Genomic DNA, 16,717 nt, shown 5'->3' with positions numbered 1-16,717 from the left:
AGACCTCTTGGAAGTCCCAATGCAATGGCTCTGCTGGCTGTGCCTGGGAAGCTCATAACCAATTCCTCTGATCCCTTGGATCCTCTATAAAAGTCCGAGTTAAGAGACTTTGAATGGTTCCAACTTTTAGAATAGAATTATCAGAAAATCCCTACAGTGCAGAAGGATGCTATTCGGCCTATCAAGCCTGCAGCGATAACAATCCCATCCAGCCCCTATCCCCGCAATGCCATGTTGCTAATCCCCCTGAGACTAAGAGTCAATTTAGCATGGGCAATCAACCTAACTCGCACATCTTTGGACTATGGGAGGAAACCAGAGCACCTGGAGGAAACCCACTCAGACATGGGGAGAATGTGCAAACTCCACACAGATAATCACCCGAGGCTGGAATTGAACCTGGGTCCCTGGTGCTGTGCGGCAGCAATGCTAACCACTGATCCGCCCATACTTATATAGTTAAAAAGTTAGCCAGGAAATATTAGACAGATTAAAATCTAGAATACTGCTTGGCTAACTATACAACTGACCACCTCCCCAATCACTGGCACTAATCCCCACACATCTCCCCCACTGATCCTAGTTGACCTGACTAGCCCCCACCACTTGATTTCCCTGACCCCTCAACTCACCCCAGCCTGACTGGATCACCACCCAACTGCCCCCCCCCCCCCCCCCCCCCCCCAGACTCCCCCACCTGATCTGACAAGTCCCCGACTCCCAACCCAAAATGACTAATTCTAACTCTGACTCCCCCTGACCTCACATCTTACCCACCCTACCTGCTTACTTACCCAGCCTACCTACCCTCTCATACGCTTATCTTCTCTCCGTAGCTTTTCAAAGAAACTTTCAAACATTTAATCTCTTTATTTCCTAGAAGATGACATCTAGTGCCATAAAAAGAGGTGTGGTTTCTGGACAGATTCTCTCTGCTGGTCCCCCCACCCCACTCAAGGTTTCCTGCACTAAGTCAGTTTGGAAGGATCCCTCAAAAAAAAAGACCACCCTGAACTATTGGAGGAATGTAATTGTGTTTGTTTTCTGTTCAGTGTCATAAATGGGTGGCAGGAGGTGCGGGGGGAGGGGGGTATTTAAACATCGGGAAGCTCATTGTAATAAGTTTACATATTATTAGGCTTCTGCGTCTGATAATCTTCTCCCCCCCCCCGTTACATAATCCATTCACGTCAGCGTGAGGGACAGATCTCCAACTGTGTTCACCTGGCAAGCAGAACCCACCAGATGAGTACAATCGCTCGGGGGGGGGGGGGGATCTTACCCAGGAACTGATCCTGCCTGGACACTGCCCCTTGGTATTGCCCCCAGCACTGCCCCCTGGAAAACTTCCGACCCTGAACTGGAGATTGGGACCTCGGTGTTAGCTATCTCTGATCAGACAGGTATATATGCACCAAGTAGTACTGTCAAAATAAAATGTGAAAAATACACCAAAGCTGTTTATCAATGGCAGCTATTAGAATGAAACATATACTGACACCAATTCCCTGGTGAAGAATGTTTATTGGATGAAACAAATGTAACTACCAGACTCAGTTCAGCCTGTATGGTTGTGTCATCTTCAAACATAACATAAAAAATGTATATGGATTTGGTCCAGTGTCCCTATTTCACCTACAAACCTCCAGACTATCAACCTGACCTTACATAGTACATTGTTCATAACCTTGAGCATGTCAATCTTGTCCTTAACATGACAGCAGCTATGCTGCCCTGATTATTGCAGTGTCTGATGGGGGGGTGGAGGGGCAATGCATAAAAACTCTATTCCAACAAGGCTCTGCAATCTGTCACAACTCCAGCCTGGGAAAAGCAGAATGAAGAGGGCATGGATCCCGGAGAGAGGCAAGTCGGGGGGGTATTAGATGGGAGAGTTCAGGGATTGGCGGTGGGGGTAGGTTTTGGAGGCAGGACAGGGAGGAACAAAGTGGGGGGGGGGGGGGCATCATGGAGGTTTGTCCCTGACTGCACAAGGTACCCCCACATGGTAGGATGTACTCAACCTTCCTTACCACTTAAACAGCTTCCATTAAAAAAAAGCATGCCCATTTCTGCCTGCCTACTCATGCCAACTGTTATTCCAGTCAATGTTTTGTAACAACCTCAATTGACTATTAATTATTTATTTAAAAATGGTCAGTTGGTTGTTAATTTTGACACCCACCTACTGTGTTACGTGGGACAGATTGGGCAGAAAGACGGTGGGCTGGCCACCCCTCATATTTTACATGTCCTCCTCCCAAAAACACACTCGGCAATGAGGAGGCCGTAAAATCCAAGTCCCTCCATATTGACACCTCATTTAGAAACACCTGCTCCTTTATGGGTAAGTGGCTTTGGTGTTTATACAAGATAATGCTGGTAGATGGATGGGAATATAAAGAAGATCTAACAGAACGCATCCTTACCAATATTTCTTCCCTCAGCAGCACACAGCGGCCACTAAACCAGTGGCAACACAATAAAAAAAGCCTTCCCGACTTTTCGATGAGTTGACAGGGTATCATCCAGGACTCAGTTGTACATTTGCATTTAAACCCCACTCCAGAAACCTGAGCATATCGGAGTGGGCTGACCAGTTCAGGACTGAATGTACTTTTCAGGTGAGAATGAGTCATAGAGGTTTAGAGCATGGAAACAGGCCCTTCAGCCCAACTTGTCCATGCCGCCCAGTTTTTACTATTAAGCTAATCGCAATTGCCCGCATTTGGTCCACATCCCTCTATTCCAATCTTACCCATCTAATTGTCTAAATGCTTTTTAAAAGACAAAATTATATCCGCCTCTACTACTACCTCTGGCAGTTCATTCCAGACACTCACCACCCTCTGTGAAACAATTGCCCCTCTGGACCCTTTTGTAGATGTGGAAGCTAGTTCCTGTCTGCTCTTTCCTGCTGCTATCTCAGATTATTATCCTGCTTTCTTTCAAAATACAACACAGCATGGATTGCTTTTGCTACATGTCTTCTTCAGATATTTAAGGTGGGAATTTTCTTTGCTTTTCTGCCTGCAGTCATAGGAAGTCAAGAAAATTTAGGTGGTGAAGTCTATCATCATCTTTTAATTTTCCTCTCCTTGTCCTTATCAGGACTGCTGCTTATGTTACTCTCTGCCCTAACAGGCACATAAAATACCAACAAAGGAAATGAAGCCTTGGTTTTTCTGTCATCCCCCTCAATTACCCCTGCCCCCAGGACCAGCAGAAGAAAAAAGTTGGTAGTCCCCAGGGGTACTGCAGGAAATGTCAGCATTAACTTGGAGTAACTAAGGTGGCCTCCTTTCCATCCAATCCAGTCCTGCATACTTAACTTTCTGGGCTTCGTCTTGGCTAACATTTACAGAAATGCCACTTAAGTTCTTAGTTGGGTTCTTTTGTTTCTTCAAGTGGTCCTGGTACCACAGTAGCAGACCCAGTGTACAAACAACAAGGTTTTTGTATGTTGGCAACATTAGTTTCTCTCTTGGTGACACCAAGTTTCCCAATGGAAAGTTTCTCTCTATGTTTAGTGACTCTATACTCAGAAAAATGTGCCAAAGTGAGTTTGTAGAAGTTGCAAAATTCCCACCGTGTCACTAACTGGCTAAAAAGAGGAAAATCCAGCCTTTTCAGTTCTTTAAGAAAAAAGAGAAAAAAGGTTGGCACTACCAGTGTGCACCGTCAGATGGGCACCGCCCAGCCATGTCCCTGACCACCTAGGGGCTTCCATGGCTCCCAAGCCCCCCCCTGGCGTGGTCTCATCTAGTGGAGACCAGTAGCGATTCTCGCCAGGTTCTTGCCACGCCCAAAGGTTGGAAGATCCTGGGAGCCAAGAGAATCCGGCATCAAACAGGCTCAATGTATTTAAACACTCCTTTACATATGCCAATTGGCTTCATGCTCTTTCTGGGCGCGATCCGGTTTGTGCCAGCATGTGCTGGCGCCAAACCGTTTGGTGCCAGCACGGAATCTGTTTTTAGGCCTGCACGTAATTTTCAGAGATTGGCGCGATCTGCAGCAGGCACAACAAGACTGGAAAATCGCGGCCAGAGTTTCAGGACCATGAACTTTCGTCCTGATGAAATGTCACTGATCTGAAAGTTTTACTCTGTTTCTCTTCACTGTGGCTCCCTGACCTGCTGAGTATTTCTAGCATTTTGTTTTGTTTTCTTCTCATAAAGTTAACTTGTTTATTCTATTTTGAGCTACTGGCACGCTGGTAGTGCAGTTTCAGTATTGAATTATTTATTCATTATTTATCCGATTTGGTTTTTTTAAACTACGGGTCATTCCTCTTTGTCATCAAAAAAACCCAGTGGTCGAAAGGGAGGAAGTGTGACTACAACTGTGGGATTTGCAATGCAGGTCAGCTTCCTTCCTAGTGTCGACTGCAAAGTGTTTGAGTCAGCAAAAATCTGTACCAGCTAGTTTTCAAGCAAAAATACACTAGACATTATGAAGACACATTTAGAAGACTTGTAAACAACAACTTTGTGCATTTATATCTACCTTTAGTCTAAAGAAATGTCCCAAGGAGTTTTGCAAGTAAGTGCAAGGAAACAATGCTGAGGCAAAAAAGGAGAGATTAGGAGAAATGCTGGACCTTGGCCAAAGAAACGGATCTTTTGAAGATTCTAGAGATCAGAGAGACAGATTGGTTTAGGGAGGGATCCCAAAAAGTGGGAGTGAGGTGGCTGAAAACTCCATTGACATCAGCATACAGAGGCCAGAATTACTAATGGATCATTAAGGAGGCAAAAATGATATAATTTGTTGGGACCACTGCTTTTTCCTGAACTTGGGTATACAGGGCATAATTTAAAAGATCACAGATGACACAAAACTGAGAAATGTAATAAACAGTGAGGAGGTTAGTAACAGACTTTAGAACAACATGTACAGAATGGTGATTAAGACACATGAAATTTAATGCAGGGAAGCATGAAATGGTGTATTTTAGCAGGAAGAGTGCAGACTGAGGCAGTATAAATGCTGCTGAAAAGAGGAACATGTTGCCAAAGCTTTTTGCCTTGCACTCATCAGGCCCAACACAGGCCAAATTTCAAACAATCACAATTTATACTACAGGGAAAAAGGATGCTGATTGGTTGGCAACTCGACTCGGATTGCTTTCTTCATAGCAATGCCCTGGCCAATGTGGAATTATAGGTTCAGCAAGCTTCCTGGTAATTCAAAAAAGGCAAGAGGATTGAATATATCCTTTTCATTTGCAGAAAATATGTCCCAGAGTGTGAATACACGTCACTTCTAGCAAGCGTAAACATGATGAAAATTTGTTGATTGTGTAGCAAATTAGCACACTCAGGATTGTTCAGCCAGTGCTACCCAATCACAGAATCACATCTATCAGTGGGCATTTAATTTTGGGTTTTGCAAGCACAGGCTGGTGAGTACGGTCTATACTCTTCCTAAAATGGTTGAAAGAACATGTTGTTTGATTTGATCAGCCAATCTTTGGGACCTAGAGCCCACATACCTGTCATCGCACAGGCACTGAAACTCATACTCAACATTGCTCAATTGTGTGCTAGACAGAAATTGTTTTTGGACTGATAGCAGTATCATATTAATGAAAAACACCACTACATATTGGAAGCATGGAAAAGCTTGCTTAACCTGTTGTTCAAATACTTTGATACTTGGCCTTCCTGGGATAATTTGAGGTGGACTGGGCACTTTTCAGCTCCAAAAGTGATTAACTTTGGCCCATTTTTGTATCTGTATGATACGCAGCAAACAATAATGTGATCAGGATAGCCACTGTCCCACAGGATAGCTTTGATGTGCTCTATTTCTGTATTGAACTTGCAATGTGAGTAAGTAGCTAGGGTCCTATTTACAAGAGCTATACAGATCCCAACATGTATATTAACCAGCGAAGCTAGGTTTACAGTAGACAGTGCAGAAACTATTAGCGGATTTCTCAACTAACACATCAAGAAAAGGGAATATGTTAGACTGCTCCATCTCAAAAGTGAATGAAGTGTGGGAAATCCATACACACAGTTGCAGGTTCAAATATACCAAACGTATCATCTACGCATCGGAAATATGCACAGGGTAGGAGTTTAGGACACATTCCATCAAAACATGTTTCTCAGGAAACCTATGAAAATATTACTGAGAGCTGGATTAGAGAGATTCCTATAGCTCCACTTTCTATTTTGGCTCACACACAAATGAGCAACTACTGCAGTATCAGTTCAGTAGACTGTCCATCCCAAAGATAGGCTGACTGAATCAAACAACATGTTCCACTAGCTGCTCATAATAGACAGAGTGCAGACCATCCTCAGCCAACCCACACTTGCAAAATGAAAAACCTTACAGTTAGAAGTAATTCCATGATTGGACAGCACTTGCTGATCAATCCTAAGTGTTATACCGATAGCCACACTGACAACCAATTTCAGATAACCTGTTGAACTCGTAACATGGTCCATATACACTTGCTAGAAATGACACATTCATTCACAATCACCCATTCTCTTCAAACAAAATGGAAATGTTCAATCCTTGTGCTGTTTTTGAATTACCCGGAAGCATGGGAGGCCTATGGTTCCCCACTGCTTTCTCTATGGCAATACCACAGCCAGAGTCGACTTGCCAACCAATCAGTACCCCATTTACTGTGATATAAACGGCTATGATTGTTTGAAATTCAGCATTCTTGCATCTGTCCTGATGAGTGTAAGATTGAAAGCTTTGACAACATGTCTCTCTTTTCAGCAATATTCAAATTGATATAAACTAAATGGTACAAAGTGAAAGGAGATGCAAGAAACTTAGGGATATACATCCACAAATCTTTGAAGGTAGCAGGACAAGTTGAGAAAGCTGTAATATTGGATTGTCATGAATAGAAACATAGAATACAAAAGCAAAGAACTTATGCTAAATCTAGGCTCCAGCTGGAGTATAGCAGTCAGTTCTGGGCACCATACAGGAGGTTGCAGAGGAGATTTATGAGAATGGTACACAGGACAAAGGACTTCAGTTATGTGGAGTAACTGGAAAAAAATGGGGCTGTTCTTCTTCGAGCATTGAAGGTTGTCATTTGGCCACAAGGTTAAGGGAAATTTGATAGCGATGTCTAACATCATGAAGAGTTTTCATACAGCAAACAAGGAGGTTCAGTAACCAGGGGACTCAGATTCATGATAATTCATGAAAGAACCAGAAGTGACAAAAGAATAAAACTTTTCACAATGAATGATGACCTGGAAGAATGGTGGAAGCAGATTCAATAATGATTTACAAAAGAGAATTGGATAAATATATGGGAGCAAACAAAAAGCCTTCCAAATAAAGCACAAGGTCTAAACAGCTGATACCCATCCAAAATGTACCTCTCTGTGGTGATAGTAAAACAACGCTATTGAATTTTATAGAAGACAATCAGCAGACATTTGCACCACAAGCTATTTTTAAAAAAAAATTAATTTAGGGGATATGGGCATCATTGGCTAGACCAGCATTTTTTTCCCCACCCCTAGCTGCCCTCTGTCAAAACGTGGTGGTGAGCTGCCTTCTCGAACCACTGCAATCCCTGCGATGCAGGTACACCCACAGTGCTGTTAGGGAGGAAATTCCAGTATTTTGACTCAGAGACAGTGAAGGAACAGTGATATATTTCCAAGTTAAGATGGTGAGTGACTTGGAGGGGAACATCCAGGAGATGGTGTTCCCAGGCATCCACTACTTTTTGTCCTAAATGGTAGTGGGTTTGGAAGATGCTGCCTAAGGATCCTTGGTGAATTCCTGCAGTGCATCTTATAGATGGCACACACTGCTGCCACTTTTCGTCAGTGGTGGAGGAAGTGACTGTTTGAGGATGAGGTGCTGGTCAAGTGTGCTGCTTTGTTGTGGATGGTGTCGAGCTTCTTGAGTGTTGTTGGAGCTGCACTCAGCCAGGCAAGTGGAGAGTATTCTGTTATACTCCTGACTTGTGCCTTGTAGGTAGTGAAGAGCTTTGGGGGTGAGTTTCCACAGTATTCCTAGCCTTTGACCAGCTTTAGAAGCCGCAGTATTTATATGGATAGTCAGGTTCAGTTTCTGGTCAAAGGCAACCCCCAGGATGTCAAGGGGCGTTGGTTAGATCCTCTCTTGTTAGAGATGGTCATTGTCTGACACTTGTGTGGTGACACGAATATTACTTGCCATTTGTCAGCCCAAGCTTTGACACTGTCCAGGTTTTGCTGCATTTGAACATAGACTGCTTCATTATTTGAGGAGTCATGAATGATGCTGAACATTGTGCATCAGTGAACTTCCCACTTCTGATTTTATGATGGTTGGGCGCGGTGCACTACCCTGAGGAACTCCTGCAGTGGTATCCTGGAGATGAAATGATAGTCTTCCAAGCTCCACAACCATCTTCCTTTGTACTAGGTATGACTCCAACCAGTGGAGGGCTTCCCCCTGATTTCCATTGATTCCAGTTTTGCCGGGGTTCCTTGATGCTATACTTGGTCAAATGCTGCCTTGATGTTAAGGGCAGTCACTCTCATCCTCATCTCACAATTGTATGGCGAAGAAAACAAATTGTAGTAAAGTTTCATGATGCTTTATGGCTTGTGTTTTAAAAACAGTAAGTTGTGGCATCATATACGAGCCTAATTGAATTTTTTGAAGATGTAACTAGACACATAGATGAGGGAAGAGCAGTAGATGTAGTTTATATGGATTTCAGCAAGACGTTTGATAAGGTGCCCCATGCAAGGCTTATTGAGAAAGTGAAGGGGCATGGGATACAAGGGGACATTGCTTTGTGGATTCAGAACTGGCTTGCCCACAGAAGGCAAAGAGTGGTTGTAGATGGGTCTTTTTCAGCATGGAGGTCAGTCACCAGTGGAGTGCCCCAGGGATCTGTTCTAGGACCCTTGCTCTTTGTGATTTTTATAAATGACCTGGATGAGGAAGTGGAAGGATGGGTTGGCAAGTTTGCAGATGACACAAAGGTTGGTGGTGTTGTGGATAGTGTAGAGGGATGTCAGCAGTTGCAACGAGACATAGATAAGATACAAGACTGGGCGGAGAAGTGGCAGATGGACTTCAACCCAGATAAGTTTGTGGTGGTTCATTTTGGCAGGTCGAATAGGATGAAAGAATATAATAAAGGGTAAGACGCTTGGCAGTGTGGAAGATCAGAAGGATCTTGGGGTCCGGGTTCATAGGACACTCAAAGCAGCGTCGCAGGTAGAGGCTGTGGTTAAGAAGGCGTATGGAATACTGGCCTTCATCAATAGAGGAATTGAGTTTAGAAATCGGGAGATAATGCTGCAGTTGTATAGGACCCTGGTCAGACCCCACCTAGAGTACTGTGCCCAGTTCTGGTCGCCTCATTACAGAAAGGATGTGGAAGCCATAGAAAGGGTGCAGAGGAGATTTACAAGGATGTTGCCTGGATTAGGTGGCATGCCTTATGAGGATAGGTTGACAGAGCTAGGTCTTTTCTCCTTGGAGAAGCGAAGGATGAGAGGTGACCTGATAGAGGTGTATAAGATGTTGAGAGGTATTGATAGAGTGGATTCTCAGAGGCTTTTACCCAGGGCTGAAATAGTTGCCACAAGAGGTCACAGGTTTAGGGTGCTGGGGAGTAGGTACAGAGGAGATGTTAGGGGTAAGTTTTTCACTCAGAGGGTGATGGGTGCGTGGAATCGGCTGCCGGTAGTGGAGGCGGTGGAGGCGGATTCGATAGAGTCTTTTAAGAGACTTTTGGATAAGTTCATGGAAGTTAGTAAGATAGAGGATTATAGGCAAGCCTAGTAGGTAGGGACATGTTCGGCGCAACTTGTGGGCCGAAGGGCCTGTTTGTGCTGTAGCTTTTCTATGTTCTATGTACCATATTTCCACTTTGTCCTTGATTTTTTTGTGTTACATTTTGGCCAGCTTTTGAACCAAAAATTAATTTTTATTATGACTATTACCCTCAGTTACTGCAATGTTTATCTTCCTTCTTCAGCAGTAGAAATCAAACACAGATGATAGAAGGATTGAGCAACCAAATCTCCCAGCACCTGAAGATGCCACCAAGGAAAGCTTTGTTGGGAAACTGTATACAACTAGGCTGACTAGAGAAGTAAATGGCCAATTAGACTGGCACACACTCTCTGTGGAAATGTATTTCAGCAGGTGGGCTGTGGTGCCCACGTTGTATCTTGATATTTGCTATCTGCTGTCTCCACAATAGCTATGAGATGCCTAACAATGCTCACTAACTTATCAAACACCTTTTCCTTATAATACAGAAAACTGAATCTTCTCACCAAAGCATCTGACCACAGCTTTCAGCCTCATCACCTCAAGCAGGCAAGTGGCCAGGAATACATTTGGCAGGTTTCCAAATCGATGAAGAAACACGATGAATCTTATACATATGGAATGGGCAGAATTGGGGACGCAAAGGTGTTGTTTGTTCAGCAGAGGCATCATGCTGCAATGCCCTGTTGAACCATTTCTTGATCAGTCTTCAAGGAGAAAACTGAGAAATGGAAGACACCTGATTAACTTGACAGAGCACAATTACCCATTCCACTGGTGATGTTGAGGTTTACATTCCATGGCATAATAATGTCTTCCACTTTTTCTCCTAGTGAGTATGTGAGGAACTCAGAGATTGCATTGCTTTGTCCAAAATATTGGTCCAGGTGATGTGATCTTCGATAAGCATACATTATCTGAAGCATTGGAATGCTGAATGGTTTTACAATCTGCCAATCCCTTGTTTCAGCTACCAATGGACCAGGGGAGGCGAAACATACGAATTGTGTAAGCTAACTATCCAACCCTTCAAAAACATCAGGTTTCCCATCACCTAGACAGGGCTAGATCTGCCAGCAGACTAGTGGGAAAATTCAATGTAGGATAGCAAATAGGAGTTGCTCAATACAAATACCATGTATTACTAAGTTACCTATGAAGGGAGGAAAGTAATAATGATACATACTCTACATTATAAGACATAGGAGCAAAATTAGGCCACTCGGCTCATCGAGTTGCTCCGCCATTCAATCAATCATGGCTGCTTTTTTTCTCATCCCCATTCTCCTGCCTTTTCCCCATAACCCCTGATCCCCTCATTAATCAAGGACCTATCTATCTCTGTCTTAAAGACACTCAATGGCCTGGCCTCCACAGCCTTCTGCGGCAAAGAGTTCCACAGATTCACCACTCTCTGGCTGAAGAAATTCCTCATCTCTGTTTTAAAGGATCATCCTTTTAGTCTGGTTGTGACCTCTGATTCTAGTTTTGCCTACGAGTGGAAATAGCCATGTCCACTCTATCCAGGCCTCTATCCCGTAAGTTTCAATAAGATCACCCCTCATCCTTCTAAACTCCAATGAGTACAGACCCAGAGTCCTCAACTGTTCCTCATACGACAAGTTGTTCATTCCAGGGATCATTCTTGTGAACCTCCTCAGGATCCTTTCCAAGGCCAGCACGTCCTTCCTTAGATACGGGGCCAAAAACTGCTCACTCGTACCTTCAACAAAGTTACAAGACATCACCACAAATCTTATGTTCAAAATTAATTATTTCCCCACAACATGACTGAGAAATGATTCTCTGCATGAAACCTCACAATAAAAAATAGATGTAGGCCTTGAGAAAGGAACCACTCAGCCAGAGCAGAAATTGTGGCTCAGTTTCTGCTCCTCATTATTATTGTCCAAATTGTGCTTTCCTTCACAGGTACCATGGCTTGTTGCTGCTCATCGTTCACTAATATGTATATGCCTTTTCGACAGCTATAATGTTCAGTATGCAGCACCTCACTACAATTCTGCAGTATACTCTGAAGCATATCCTACTATAATTAACTGATGTTTCAGCCTAATGCTTGATTACATCCTCCCTCGCAAATATATGTCAGGGGTGTTTGCGCACAGTATCATTAACTATTTTTCAAGTGGGTAATCTAATCTTTCCAAGAAACTAATTCTCCAAGTTGTCCTCTCTGGAATAAGCAAAGAATTTTCCAGTTAAGAGACCGTGGTATCCCAAATAGTCCTTTTCACATGTATATATTTCTTTGAGGGGTCACAAGCAATTTGGACGTTCATGAAGTGCTATCATTTTCTGTTCATTCATGCATGAATATCCTAGAGTAATTCTTTAAAACTGAAGCATATGATAACACAATTTTAGACACATGCAACTCAATGCATATATATTTTGATTATAACATGCACTTCCTGTCCCAATTTCCCTTAGATCATGTGTCATGAACTTTAATAGGTTTATGTCAAAATATATTAAATTTGCTACATATGTCATGCACTCTTCATTTGAGCATTACCTTTGTGATATAAAACCACTCCTGTAGCAACACACTTCTGCTAATAACTTGAATGTTATGAGCTCTAGAAGGTGCAAATCTACACCTACAGGAACACTAATGTACTGTGGAATATTTGCTGTGCTTGACTTTCTGTAGACACGCTGCAGGATACCCACAAGCTTACAATCTAAAAGACTGTATACCAATATTCATAATAAATATATCTTATGTAAGCATGTGCTCATCACGTTGTAGTTGCACATTGTTGGTGATGAGGTGCACAACTCAAGACTTTCACCACTGAGTGGTGCTATGGTGTGGGTTACCCAGGTCTATTGCTTTTCCTCCCAATTTTCAAGGTCATGTCCTGTTCACAATTTTCACTTTTTCTGCCACTAATGGATTCCTCTGCTTAATCAACCCATTTAGGCTCCACCCAATTTTCAGGCAAAACAGAGTGCGTGCGCAGGTTTGTGTTTATGAAATGCATGGCTGCAATGAATACACTCCTAATGCAATGTATTCTAGGAACTTAAGAAAATATATTTTGTGGACAGCAAGAAACAGCGGTTGAAGCAGAAAAACTCTGTTTATTACTGAATTATCACCATGTTTTTGTTGATAGTTAGCAAATGTAAATACTCTAATTATTAACCTCCGAGAGATACAGAAAGGCAGCACTGACACAGAGAGAAGCAGTGTCCTTTCACATCCTAACCAGGGGTTTTATTTTTCAAACCACAGTTTGAAAGGAAACAGTGATGTTGTATCACTTTCTGGTTAGGCTATGTGAACAGAACAGCCTGGCATTGACTGCATTCAGGGAAGACCAATTTTGGGAACAAAGAAAAGTACAGCACAGGAACAGGCACTTCGGGCCTCCAAGCCCGCGCCAATCACAATGCCTGCCTAAACTAAAACCATATGCACTTGGAGTCCGTATCCTTCCATTCCCATCCTATTCATGTATTCATCTAGATGCCCTTCAAATGCTGCTATCGCACCTGCTCCCACCACCTCCCGGACAGCACGTTCCAGGCATTCACCACCCTCTGTGTAAAGAAAACTTGCCTCGCACACCTCCTCTAAACTTTTCCTCCACGCACCTTAAACCTATGTCCCCTAGTAGTTGACTTTTCTTCCGAGGAAAGAGCATCTTACTATCCACTCTTTCCATGCCTCTCAATCTTGTGAACCTCGATCAGGTCTTGCCCCTCAACCTCTGTCGTTCCAATGAGAACAAACCTCTCCTCATAACTAATACCCTCCAGACCAGACAACATCCTGCTAAATCTGTTTTGTGCCCTCTTCAAAGCATCCACATCCTTCTGGTAGTGTGGCGACCAGAATTGTATACCAATATTCCAAATGAGGGCTAACTAAGGTTCTGAACAGCTGCAGCATGACCTGCCAATTTTTATACACAATGCCCCGACTGATGAAGGCAAGCATGCCGTATGCCTTCTTGACTATCTTATCCATCTGCATTGCCACACAGTGATCGGTGGACATGTACGCCCAGATCTCTCTGCCTGTCAATACTCCTAAGGGTTCTTCCATTTACTGTATAATTCCTACATGCATTGAACCTTCCAAAATGCAATATTTCACATTTGTCTGGGTTAAGCTCCATCTGCCATTTCTTTGGCCAAGTCTTGCTGTATCCTCTGACAATCCTCTTCACTATCCACAACTCTACCAATTTTGTCATCTGTGAACTTACTAATCAGCTACATTTTCCTCCGAATCATTTATATATACTACCAACCACAAAGATCCCAGAACTGATCCCTGTGGAACACCACTAGTCACAGCCTTCCATTCAGAAAAGCACCCCTCTACTGCTACCCTCTGTCTTCTATGCCCAAGCCAGTTCTGTATCCATCTTGCCAGGTCTCCTCTGATCCCGTGCGACTTCACCTTTCGTATCAGTCTACCATGGAGGTACCTTGTCAAAGGTTTTACTGAAGTCCATGTATACAACATCCACTGCCTTTCCCTCATCTTCGTCACTTCCTCGAAAAATTCAATCAAGTTGGTGAGGCACAACCTCCCCTTCACAAAACCATGCTGTCTATCACTAATAAGTCCATTTCTTTCCAAATGTGAGTAAATCCTGTCCCTAAGAATCTTTTCCAATAATTTCCCTACTACTGACGTAAGGCTCACCGGCCTATAATTTCCTGAATTCATCCCTGCTGCCCTTCTTAAACAATGGGACAATATTGGCTATTCTCCAATCCTCTGGAACTTCACTCGGGGGTAGGGGGAAGGGGGCATCAAACACAAAATAGGCCTCCCATTTGCAATATCATATCTTTCCTGTAGCCTTCTCCAATAAAATCGACAGTGCACACTGATCCACATATTATCTCTGCATGGCATAAATAACTATTAGAATCATCAAATCCCTATAAGCTGTGCTGTGAGGCAGCAGCGCTAAACACTGTGTCACCATGCTGCCATTTTGTTATAAGACAACATATCAGCTGATTCACCATTAGCAACTCAATAAATGGTCAATGAGTTGAGATTAAAAATATGGTGCAGCTCATGCTTCCTTTGTCAGACTTGCTTCTTGCAATATTTTCAGATCACATCTTTTGGCTAGATCATCTCTTTCGGTACAGTGGCTAACACTGCTGCCTCACAGCGCCAGGAACCCAGGTTCAACTCTGGCCACTGTCTGTGGAGTTTGCACATTCTCCCTGTGTCTGTGTGGGTTTCCTCCAGATGCTCCGGTTTCCTCCCACAGTCCAAAGATCTGCGGGTTAGGTGGATTGGCCATGCTAAATTAACCCTAGTGTCAAGGGGATTGGCAGAGTAAATGTGCGGGGTTATATGGGAATAGGGCCTGGTGGGATTGTGGTCAGTACAGATTCGAAGGGCTGAATGGCCTCCTTCTGTACTGTAGAGATTCTATGATTCTACAGTGCAAAAGGAGGCCACTTGGCCCATCGAGCCTGCACCAACAATCTCACCCGGGCCCTATCCTTGTAACCATACATATTTACCCTGCTGATCCCCAACACTAAGGGGAAATTTAATATGGCCAATCAACTTAACCTGCATATTTGGAGTGGGAGCAAACCTCCGCAGACACGGGGAGAATGTGCAAACTCCACACAGACAGTGGCCAGAGGCCAAAATTGAACCCAGGTCCCTGGCGCTGTGAGGCAGCAGCGCGAAACACTGTGCCACCATGCTGCCCATTTTGTTATAAGACAACATGTCAACTGATTCATCATTAGCAACTCAATAAATGGTCTGTGAGTTTATATTAAAAATATGATCCACAGATCATGCTTCCTTTGTCAGACTTGCTTCTTGCGATACTTTCAGGTTAGATCATCTCTTTTACAGAAGAAAATGAAACTTTTTTTTTCATAAGTTTAATGTCAATTTTACCAACCCTTAAATCAAGTCTTCCTTTCCTGCTGGGCTACTTCAGTAACTTACAAGAAGTATCCTGAGTGACACTATGATGTGTGACTCCATAGCAAACTGCAGAAAGGAGCAATTTCAAACATGAAACACATTCAGATGTTTTGTTATATTAACAGCATTATGTAAAATGAAGGTTGTTATTATTGGCAATGCTTATCTGCAAGTCACTTTGGAGCAGTAAGGCCTTGAGAAACCATATTTTAGTCTTGGAAGTCCACAACCCGAGCTGTGGGAGGGCCTTCCAAAGTTAGATTGGCACTTATAGCTCTCAGTACACAATTCTTCTAAGATAAGAGAATGCCCTAGGGTAACTTCTCCCTGTTATTCACCATTAAGTAACTCCAGAATGGTCCTTGTTACTGTACGTCTGAGAGGCTTAACAGGAAAGAAGGCCTGAATCAAATATCTCCATATTACTGATAAAATGGCTATCAAGATCAAAGCGATAAAATTTTATTTGAATAAAAATTTGAATACTTTGAAGAGGAAGTTCCTCCTAGATTTTCTTTTACCTTTATGTTGTTTATCTTCCTTCTTTTAAGTTAAGTTAAAGCCTATAAGTAGCAGTAGGGTATTGGAAGACATTGCACCAAGTTTGTAAATGTAGGAACATTTGTCCACTGATTTGACAAATTACATCATACTTCTATCACACTCGGAAAGTGCATCTGATAGAGAATCCTGTAGCTCATATGTTTAACTAAACTAAATGCTAAAGCTTGAGAAATAAAAATGACCATTTAAAGTCCTATTCTGAAAAGCATCAAGTTGAATTGTGACAGAAGCTTCTGACTGAGATTATTCCAAGATTGAAAACCCAAAACTCTGCAATGTGAAAAGTGCTCCCTATTTTAGCTGCAGCAGCAAGAACTGTGATGCTAAACTGGCAAACATATTAATGAAGATTTGTTAATTAGCTCCTTTTGAATCACCTATAACATTAATATCAAACCTTTATTTACATGC

At 42.9% G+C, this 16,717-nt stretch overlaps 1 protein-coding gene across 5 annotated transcripts in view; it reads right to left on the bottom strand.

Moving 5' to 3' along the window:
- The window catches only part of dclk2a (doublecortin-like kinase 2a), a 330,122-nt gene that overhangs the window by 312,237 nt on the left and 1,168 nt on the right, over positions 1 to 16,717 (bottom strand). The gene's annotated exons all lie outside the window — the stretch shown is intronic.

The sequence above is a fragment of the Mustelus asterias genome, chromosome 1 (genome assembly GCF_964213995.1).
Source record: "Mustelus asterias chromosome 1, sMusAst1.hap1.1, whole genome shotgun sequence".
NCBI lineage: Eukaryota > Metazoa > Chordata > Chondrichthyes > Carcharhiniformes > Triakidae > Mustelus > Mustelus asterias.
Note: the sequence above shows the minus strand (reverse complement) of the source record. Positions and strands in the feature narration are given on the sequence as shown.